The sequence below is a fragment of the Budorcas taxicolor genome, chromosome 2 (assembly GCF_023091745.1).
Source record: "Budorcas taxicolor isolate Tak-1 chromosome 2, Takin1.1, whole genome shotgun sequence".
NCBI classification, from domain to species: domain Eukaryota; kingdom Metazoa; phylum Chordata; class Mammalia; order Artiodactyla; family Bovidae; genus Budorcas; species Budorcas taxicolor.
Genome location: NC_068911.1, coordinates 14,656,419 through 14,667,055, shown reverse-complemented (window position 1 = coordinate 14,667,055; position 10,637 = coordinate 14,656,419). Strand labels below are relative to the sequence as shown.

The following is a 10,637-nucleotide window of genomic DNA, read 5'->3' as shown; positions in this document are numbered from 1 at the left end:
TCTTCCCCTTTCCCGGTAGGCTGGGGCTCTGTGGATCTGCCCTTCCTCAGTCCCTGCAGGTGGCAGGCAGGGAGGGGTCAGCCTCCGGTGCATGGTTGGGAGCGCTTGTGTCTGCCACCTTCGCCTGGCCCTCTCTCTAGCGAGCGGAGCACAGCTCGCCGTGCTTTGTGGCAGCTCCTCTCCATCACAGTGCAGAAGCCCTTGGAGAATAAGGGCTCGCGTCTTCCCTCTCTCATCATCTGTAAGATCTGACATAGACCCAGTCCACAAGTCCATTAGAGATAGTGCTTTATAAGCATCTCCTTGTCCTGGTGAGTCTCAGACACTCAGGACCATCTCTGCAGATTGCGGGAGAAGCAGAGTGAATGCACAGACCCAAGGTGCATTGCGGAGTCCAGTCCAGCTTGTGAACTTACTTCCTGTCTTGAACAAACTGCCCATCTGGTTTTCCCTCTGAAGGCCCCAAGCTCCTTATACCAGCTAGGTGTTGCTGGTGGATGAACAGCAGCGGTCTGACCATTGCAAGAACAGACGTCAAGTGGACAGTGTCTTGTCCAGGGGGTGAGGAGATTAGGTTTTGCTTTCCATGTTACGCTCTTTACTCCAGACTCTTGCTCACCCAAGAACACGTTTTTCTGGGGTTCTTAAGTGCCGTCGTCCACCTAGGAACTAGAGGCGCAGCAGCCCACAGACAAGATGCTTGCCCTCTGGGTGCTCTCTTCTGGTGGGGGAGACATTGCATAAACACAGAAGTATATTTCTGATCTGATGGCAGCCAGTGATGAGATAAAGGTTCTTGGGACAGAGGATGAGGGCTGTGATGCCTCAGCTGCAGTGATCACAGGAGGCATTTTGAAAAGAGGTACGCTTTGAAGTCACACAGAGAGCAGGGAGTGCTGGCCTGGGGCATTCCAGGCTGAGGGCAGAGACTGCTCCCAGGACCCTGGCTTACGATGGGTGGAGAATGGAGTCCCACAGGGATCTGTCTTCCCACCAGAGGACAAGCCTCCAGGCTGCTGCCGGGGCGGCCCCGCAGTCTATGCAGGCAGATGTCTTACCGCCATCTGGTCTCTGCAGGGTGTTCTCAGAGCCAGTGTGGCAGGGCTAAGCCCCGGCCCCAATGGACAACAGGCCGTGTCACTTAGGCTGAGTGGTTTAACCTCTCCGTGTCCATTTCCCGTCTGTAAAGTAAGGATAACAGTAGCCACTTGAATATAGTGAGGACTGAGCAGATTAACAGTGGAACAGTGTATAATGTAAACATTATAATGAAGTGTGTGTTGAGGGGGTGGTGTCTAAGAGCGAGGCTGGTGGGTCACCTCTGGTTTGGTAGGTGAGAACTAGCAAAGCAAAGATCTCCCCCAAGCTCTAGTCTTCGTCAACAGCGGTTCTGCCCTTGCAGCGGGTTCCTGTCATCTGATGAGAACTGATGCGCAAAGCGAGTGTATATAACACATTTCATGAAATGAAAACCATGCTTATCACATAGGACATGCACTGCTATTTAACATTTTTAGTTTCTTCTATCTAATTGAAAAACTGGGCTTAACCACTAAATCGATTGCATGGCCAACTTCAAGGAAGGCAGCCTGCTATTTTAAAAGCCCTGTTCTAGTGCCAGCAATAGCAGTGACCAGATTGTGAACAGACAGTAGCATGTGGGGAGGCAATAGAACCTCGTGTTTAGGAGTCTGGGTTTAGGATCAGGAATTGGATTGTCTGGGTTCAAATTCTGGCACTGCCAACTTTTCTCTTGGAAAGCCTTGGGCAAATTTAACTTACACTGTCTGCCTTCATTTTTTTCACCTGTAAAAATGAGGAGTAATAGCATTTACTTCCTAGCGTTGTGAAGATTCAGTGACTCAAAATATGTGGAGCCTATAGCATCTGCCTGCAGTGCGGGAGACCCAGGTTCAATCCGTGGGTCAGGAATATTCCCTGGAGAAGGGAATGGCTACCCAAGAATACCCAGTATTCTTGTCTGGTGAATTCCATGTACAGAGGAGCCTGTCTGAGTCACAAAGAGTCAGACACGACTGAGCGACTTACATTGGTCAGCAGCAGAGATAGATGATAAATGTTATAGTTGTGGAGGCCTGGAGTCAGCCCTCTTACTTAGATCCCACCATGCAGGGACAGCGGTGGAGGCGTGGAGTCCAGCACTTGGGGGTGAGTTGGGAGAAACAAGACCAGAGCTGAGCCCGCAAGCCCCACCTACTGTCCTATTCACCCCTCCCTACTTTGATCCCTGGAAAAGTTAAAGGTTAATGGAGCAACTTGACTAGTGATCGGGTCCATTGAACTATGTGAAAGTCGACATTCCTCATGAGCTCTGATGGAGGAGGGAGAGGCTAGGACTCATCTGCAATCGTGAGTGTCCACTGATAAAAGCAGGTGCCTTGGATTGCAGGGAGGGTGATGTCGGAGGCTGCTAATTATAGTTATGTACTGAGTTCTGGTCCTGCGAGTTCGACCCGAAAGCTTCTGAGTCTTCCCTCACCAGCGGAAGGAGGTCTACCTTAAGAAGCCAGGTTCATCCACTGGGGCTGAAGCTAGGAGGTTGGAGTCTGGCTCCCCAGTGCATCCTCAGCTGGGTCCACAGGTGAGAAAGGTTTCAGGGTGTCTGAGTATTTCTGGCAAAGTGTCGGGCAACTGTAAAATAGGATGAAATTGTCAAGACAACCACTTCAGGGCTCTGAAAGTTGACCCAAGGCAGGTAAAAAAAAAAAAACACTGAGATGCAACTGTTTATGGAAAGATGGCTGCACTTCCAGAAAGAACACTAAGTATTTCGCCTGGAGCTGCTTCCATTTTCTCCCTCATTCCTAGCTTAGAGTGCTACCAGGGTGAAGGTGTCTTTAAAAGCTAGCAGCTTCATTGTTGGGCTTGCTCTGGAGGGAAAGTGAAAAACTCTTGTTCAGTGGCATTGTTTGTAAAAACAACAAACTTGATAGAATGAGAAAGGAGAAAGCTTGGGGTGGGTGGCAGCCTGTAGAGAAATTTACCAAGGAACTCCTGGAAAAGAACCAGAGGTTCCACGCATCCCTGGTAGAATGGGAGGCCACGTGCACAGACCCAAGGATTCAAGCTCTGTACTGGAAAGTATCAGAAGTTGGGATAGACTTGAAAACACACTGAATTTTGAATAGGCTTCCCCACTTGCCCCCAGCGCTATAGGCAAAGGTCAAGATGTTTGAGCAGAACCTCTAACCGGGCATTGCCTGAATCCTACGCTATGTAGACCTAAGGGCAATCTCTTCGGAGGTTTTATTTTACAAAAAAAACAAAATATAAGTTAAACTGAGCAGAGACATCATGGGTTACATACCATGGAGAAGATAGTTTCTACAAATTGAGTATAGGCTATTTACTAAAAATGAAACAATAACATCAGGCTTGGGTGGGGGGGAATCAGAATCCACAGTTACTACAATATATTAGCTAAAATGTCCAGTTTTCAACAAAAAATGAAAACCAAAATTAAAAATACAGTACCATTTGTGTGTGTGTCTGTGTCTTCAGTCGCTGAGTCATGACCAGCTCCTTGCGACCCCATGGACTGTAGCCCATCAGGCTCCTCTGTCCATAGGATTCCCCAGGCAAGAATACTGCAGCAGGTTGCCATTTATTTCCAACTCCAGGGGTTCTTCCCGACCCAGGGATCTAACGGCACCTCTTATGTCTCCTGCATTGGCAGGTGGATTCTTTATCACTAGTACCACCTGGGAAGCCCCTAAATCCCCATAAGTTATATAAAAATTAACTCAAAATGGATCATGTAAAATATAAAATTTTAGGAAAAAATAGAGAATCTTTAATGTCCAGAGCTAGGTAAAGGAACCGTAGATATGACATCAGAAGCACAATCCATAAAAGGAAAAACTGACAAATTAGACCTCATCAAAATGTAGCTACTGCTACTGGAGAGGAGTGGAGAAACAGCTCCAGAAAGAATGAAGAGGCGGAGCCAAAGCGGGAACAACACCTGGGTGTGGATGTGGCTGGTGATAGAAGCAAGGTCCGATGCTGTAAAGAACAGTATTGCATAGGAACCTGGAATGTTAGGTCCATGAATCAAGGCAAACTGGATGTGGTCAAATAAGAGATGGCAAGAGTGAACACTGTCATTTTAGGAATCAGTGAACTAAAATGGATGGGAATGGGCGAATTTAATTCAGATGACCATTATATCTCCTACTGTGGGCAAGAATCCCTTAGAAGAAATGGAGTAGCCCTCATAGTCAACAAAAGAGTCTGAAATGCAGTTCTCGTGTGCAATCTCAAAAACAACAGAACGATTTTGGTTCGTTTCCAAAGCAAACCATTCACTATCACAGTAATCCAAGTCTGTGCCCCAACCACTAATGCTGAAGAAGCTGAAGTTGAGTGGTTCTATGATGACCTAAAGGACCTTCTAGAACTAACACCAAAAAAAAGATGTCTGTTTCTTCATAGGACTGGAATACAAAAGTAGGAACTCAGGAGATATCTGGAGTAACAGCTAAGCTTGGCCTTGGAGTTCAAAATGAAGCAGGGCAAAGGCTAACAGAGAACACACTGGTCATAGCAAACACCTTCCAACAACACAAGAGATGACTCTACACATGGACATCACCAGATGGTCGATACGGAAATAAGGTTGATTATATTCTTTGCAACCAAAAATAGAGAAGCTCTATACAGTCAGCAAAAACAAGACCTGACTCAGATCACCAGCTCCTTATCGCAAAATGCAGACTTAAGTTGAAGAAAGTAAGGAAAACCACTAGGCCTTTCAGGTATGACCTAAATCAAACCCCTTATGATTTTACAGTGGAAGTGACAAATAGATCAAAGGATTAGATCTGGTAGACAGAGTGCCTGGAAAACTATGGAGGGAGGTTTCTAACACTGTACAGGAGGTGCTGAACAAAATCATCCCCAAGAAAAACAAATGCAAGAAGGCAAAGTGGTTGTCTGTGGAGGCCTTACAAACGGCTGAGAAGAGAAGTGAAAGGCAAAGGAGAAAGGGAAAGATATAGCCAACTGCAGAGTTCCAAAGAAAAGCAAGAAGAGATAAGAAAGCCTTCTCTAATGAGTAACAAAGACATAGAGAACAGCAGAATGACAGACCAGAGCTCTCTGCAAGAGAATTAGATCGAGGGAGTGTTTCCTGTACAGATGGGCACGACAAAGGACAGAAATGGCAAAAACCTAACAGAAGCAGAAGAGATTTTAAGAAGAGGTGGCAAGAATACACAGGAGAACTACACAAGAAAGGCCTTAATAACCCGGATAACCACGATGGTGTGTTCACTCACCTACAGCCAGACATCCTGGAGTGTGAAGTTGAGTGGGCCTTAGGAAGCATCACTACAAGCAAAGCTAGTGGAGGTGGTGGAATTCCAGCTGAGCTGTTTAAAATCCTAAAAGATGATGCTATGAAAGTGCTGCACTCAATATGCCAGCAAATTTGGAAAACTCAGCAGTGGCCACAGGGCTGGAAAAGGTCAGTTTTCATTCCAATCTCAAAGAAGGGCAATGCCAAAGAATGCTCAAGCTACCATTCATTGCTTTGCATTCTAGCAAGGTAATGCTCAAAATCCATCAAGTTAGGCTACAACAGTACGTAAACCGAGAACTTCCAGATGTACTAGCTGAATTTAGAAAAGGCAGAGGAACCAGAGATCAAATTGCCAACATCCATTGGATCATCAAGTGAATTTCAGACAAAACAACTACTTCCACTTTACTGATTATGCTAAAGCCTTTGTGTGGATCACAACAAACTGGAAAATTCTTAAAGAGATGGGAATACCTGACCACCTAACCTGCCTCCTGAGAAACCTGTTTGAAGGTTGAGAAGCAACAGAACCGGACATGGAACAACAGCTGGTTCAAAATTGGGAAAGAAGTACGTCAAGGCTGTATATTGTCACCTTGCTTATTTAACTTATATACAGAATACATCATGTGAAATGCTGGGCTGAATGAAGCTCAAGCTGGAATCAAGGTTACAAGGAGAAATATCAATAACCTCAGATATGCAGATAATACCACTCTAATGGCAGAAAGCTAAGAGGAACTAAAAAGCCTCCTGATGAAATTGAAAGAGGAGAGTGAAAATGCTGGTTAAAAAAACTCAACATTCAGAAAAACTAAGATCATGGCATTCAGTCCCATCACTGCACGGCAAATAGATGGGGAAAAAATAGAAACAGTAACAGGCTTTATTTTCTTGGGCTCCAAAATCACTGCGGACGGTGACTGCAGCCATGAAATTAAAAGATGCTTTTTCTTTGGACGAAAAACCTAAACAGCATATTAAAAAGCAGAGAGGGAGGTGGGAGGGGGGTTCATGTTTGGGATCGCATGTACACCCGTGGTGGATTCACGTCAATATATGGCAAAACCAATACAGTATTGTAAAGTAAAATAAAGTAAAAATAAAAATTAAAAAAATAAATAAATAAAAATTAAAAGCAGAGCTATCACTTTGCTGACAAAGGTCCATCTAGTCAAAGCTATGGTTTTTCCAGTAGTTATGTATGGATGTGAGAGTTGGACTATAAAGAAAGCTGAGCACCGAAGAATTGATGCTTTTGAACTTTGGTGTTGGAGAAGACTCTTGACTCCCTTGGACTGCAAGGAGATCCAACCAGTCAATCCTAAAGGAAATCAGTCCTGAAAATTCATTGGAAGGACTGACGCTGAAGCTCCAATACTTTGGCCACCTGATGCAAAGAACCAACTCATTGGAAAAGACCTTGATGCTGGGAAAGATTGAAGGCAAAAGGAGAAGGGGGCATCAGAGGATAAGATGGTTCGATAGCATCACCAATTCAGCGGACATGAGTTTCCGTGAACTCCAGAAGATAGTGAAGGACAGGGAAACCTGGCGTGCTGCAGTCCATGGCATTGCAAAGAGTCGGACACAACTTAGAGACTGAACAATGACAACAAAATGCAAAACATCAGTTCTGTGCTCACCCTTCTTTATGGCCCTGGTGGTTCAGTGGCTCAATGCAGGGGGCCCAGGGTTGATTCCTGGTCGGGAAACTAGATCCCACATGTCGCAAAAGAAGATCAAAGATTCTGCGTGCTGCAACTGAGGCCCCATGCAGTCAGAGAAATTTATTTTTTTTAATGTAAAACTCTTGCTGCTCTGTGGAAGACAGTCAAGAGGAAGAAAAGGGAAGCTACAGAGTTGGAGAAACTATTTGGAAACCACATATCCAACAAAGGACTACTTTCTGGAGTATATAAAGAATTCCCAAAATTCAACAGTAAAGGCAAAACAAAACCCCAAACCACCCAGTAATCCAATTAGAAAATGGGCAGAAGACAGGAACAGACATTTCACTGAAGAAGATTTACAGATTTCACATAAGCACGCTGAAAGGTGTTAAACATCTTTAGCCACTAAGGAAATGCAAATTAAAACCACAGTGAGGGATGTCCGTGGTAGTCCAGTGGTAAAGAATCTGCCTTTCAATGCAGAGAACACGGGTTCAATCCCTGGTCTGGGAAGATCCCATAAGGCGCAGGGCACCTAAGCCCATGGGCCATAACTAGAGAACCCACTCTGCAACACCTGATGGAGCCAAATAAATAAATAAACCACAATGAGATGTCACTGCACACCTACCAGAATCACTAAAATTAGAAAAAAATAGTGACAATATCAAATGCTAGTAAGGACACAGAGAAAATGAGTTACTCATACATTGCTGGGGGGATGTAAAATGGCACGCATACTCTGGAAAACAGTGTGGAATTTCTTATAAAACTAAATGTGCAATTACCATACAACCAGAAATCCCAGAGAAATCAAAATGTATGTTCACATAAAAACCTGTGCATGGGCTTGCCAGGTGGCTCAGTGGTTAAGAATCAGCCTGCCAATGCAGGGGACACAGGTTCGATCCCTGGTCCTAAAAGACACCGCATGCCGCGGAGCAACTAAGCCCCGTGCGCCACAACTATCAAGCCTGTGCTCTAGAGCCTGGGAGCCACAGGGAAGCCACTGCAATGAGAAGCCCTCACACAGCAGCTAGAGAGCAGCCCCTGCTCATTGCAACTGGAGAAAGCCATGAAGACCCAGCACAGCCAGAGATAAAACAAAACATAAACAGGTCAATCTTAGAACAAGAAGAAAAAAACCCGTGCAAGAATGTGCATAGCAGCTTTATTTGTAATAATCAAAACCCAGAAATGATCTGACATGTTCTTTAGCGGGTGAATGGATGGTTCAACAAATTGTGTGTATTAGTCAGTTTGGGATGCTATAACAAATTACCATAGGCAGGCAGGCTTATAAACAACAGAAACTTATTTCTCACATTTCGAGGGTGGAAAGTCCAAGATCCAGGCTCCAGCAGACCTGATGTCTGATGAGAGCCTGCTTCCTATTCTGGAATTTCATTTGTGGTTAAGTCACTAAGTCATGTCCAACTCTGCGATCCCATGGACTGTAGCCCACAAGGATCCTCTGTCCATGGGATTTCCCAGGCAAGAGTACTGGAGTGGGTTGCCAGTTCCTTCTCCAGGGGATCTTCCCAATCCAGGAATCGAACATGTCTCCTGCATTGGCAGGCAGATTCTTTTCTGCTGAGCCACCAGGAAAGCCTGGAGTTTCTTTTATAAGGGTGTTAATCCCATTCTTTAGTGTTCTGCCCTCATGATCAAATCATTTCCCAAAGGTCCCACCTCTAAATACTGTTATATTGGGTTAAGTTTCTCCATACGGCAACATAAAAATTTAATCTACAGCACTGTAGTACACTCATACCATGAAACACTCTTCAGTAATAAAAAGGAATATTTTCTTTTTTCTTGGCCATGCTACACAGCATGTGGGATCTTAGTTCCCCAAACAGGGATCAAACCTACACCCCCTGCACTGGAAGGTGAAGTCTTCCCTTCCACTGGGCCACAAGGGAAGTCCCAGAAATAAACTCATTTTTAATTATATTTTTTCTTGAAGTATAGTTATTTATAATGTTGTGTTAGTTTCTGGTATATAGCAAAGTGATTCAATTTATATATATATATTATAGAATATGATATATATTCTTTTCCATTATTGTTCATTATAGGATATTGAATATAGTTCCCCATGATGTACAGTAAGACCTTGTGTAGTAGTTTGTATGTATAGTAGTTTGTACCTGCTAATCCTCAAACTCCTAATTTATCTCTCCTCACGCCTCTTTCGCGCTTCCCTGATGGCTCAGATGGTAAAGAATCTCCGTGCGATGCAGGAGACCCAGGTTCCATCCCTGGGTCAGGAAAATGCCCTAGAGAAGGATGGCTACCCATTCCAGTATTATTGCTTGGAGAATTCCAGGGACAGAGGAGCCTGGCAGGCTATAGTCCGTGGGGCTGCAAAGAACTGGCCACGACAGAGCAACTAACGAACGCTTTCACTGCCCATTTCCCCTTTGGTAACCGTAAGTGTGTCCTCTATGTCTGTGATCTGTTTCTGTTTTATAAATAAGTTCCTTTGTATCACATTTTCTATGCCACAGGTGAGTGAGCTTGTATGGTGCTTGTCTTTCTGTCTGAATTACGTCACTTAGTACGATTATCTCTAGGTCCGTCCATGTTGTTGCAAATGGCATTCTTTCCTTCTATGGCTGAGTAGTACTCCAGTATATATCTGTCTCTCTATATAATATGTATTATTATTATATATGCCACATGCTCTTTGTCCATTCATCTGTCAGTGGACATTTAGGTTGCTTCCATGTCTTAGCTGTTGTCAATAGTGCTGCTGTGAACACCGGGGTGCACATATCTTTTCAAATTAAGAGTTTTGGCCAGATGTATGTGAGCAATAGGATTGCTGGATCATATGGCAACTATTTTTAATTTTCTTAAGGAGCTTTCATACTGTTTTCCATAGTGGCTACACCAATTTACATTCCCACCAACAGTATAGGAAGGTCCCCCAAAAGAATGGATTCTTCCTTTTAAATTTTATTTGCTTACTTTATTTATTTTTGGCTTGCTGGGTCTTCGTTGCTGTGTGCAGGCTTTCTCTGGTTGTGGTGAGTGGGGGCTACTCTCTAGCTGCGGTGTGCAGGCTTCTTATTACAGCGGCTTCTCTTGCTGCCGAGCACAGGTTCTACGGTACGTGGGCTTCAGTAGTTGTGGCGCTTGGGCTTAGCTGACCCACAGCGTGTATCTTTCTGGACAAGGGATTGAACCTGTGTCCTCTGCTTTGACAGGCATATTCTCAACCACTGGGCCAGCAGGGACACCTAGGAATGAACTCTTGATACATGCAACAGCTGGGATAGATCTCAAAGGCATCATGCTAAGTAAAATAAGCCAGTCTTAAATGTTCACATACTATATGATTTTTCTTATACCACTTTCTTGAAAGGACAATTATAGAATTGGACAACATTTCTTCATAGTTTTCAGGAGTTGGAAGCGGGGGTGTAGGTATGGCCATAAAAGAACAACAGGAGGGATCCTTTTTTTTTTTTTGGCATGCAGGATCTTAGCGCCCCAGCCAGGAATCAATCCTGAGCCCCGTGTAGTGCGAGTACAGGCCTTTACTGCTGCACCACCAGGGAAGTCCCACTAGATGATCTTAGCAATAGATGTGAGATGGTAGAAGAATCAATGAACGTGAACACAGATCGAGA

General features: G+C 44.5%; 1 protein-coding gene across 1 annotated transcript in view; it reads right to left on the bottom strand.

Annotated features, from left to right (window-relative positions):
• Positions 1 to 2,518: 2,518 nt before the first annotated feature.
• Positions 2,519 to 10,637, bottom strand: part of SBDS (SBDS ribosome maturation factor) — a 53,398-nt gene continuing 45,279 nt past the window's right edge. Inside the window, exon 6 of the transcript XR_008200744.1 lies at positions 2,519 to 2,652. The gene's annotated coding sequence lies outside the window, so the exon portion shown is untranslated. The remainder of the gene's footprint in view (positions 2,653 to 10,637) is intronic.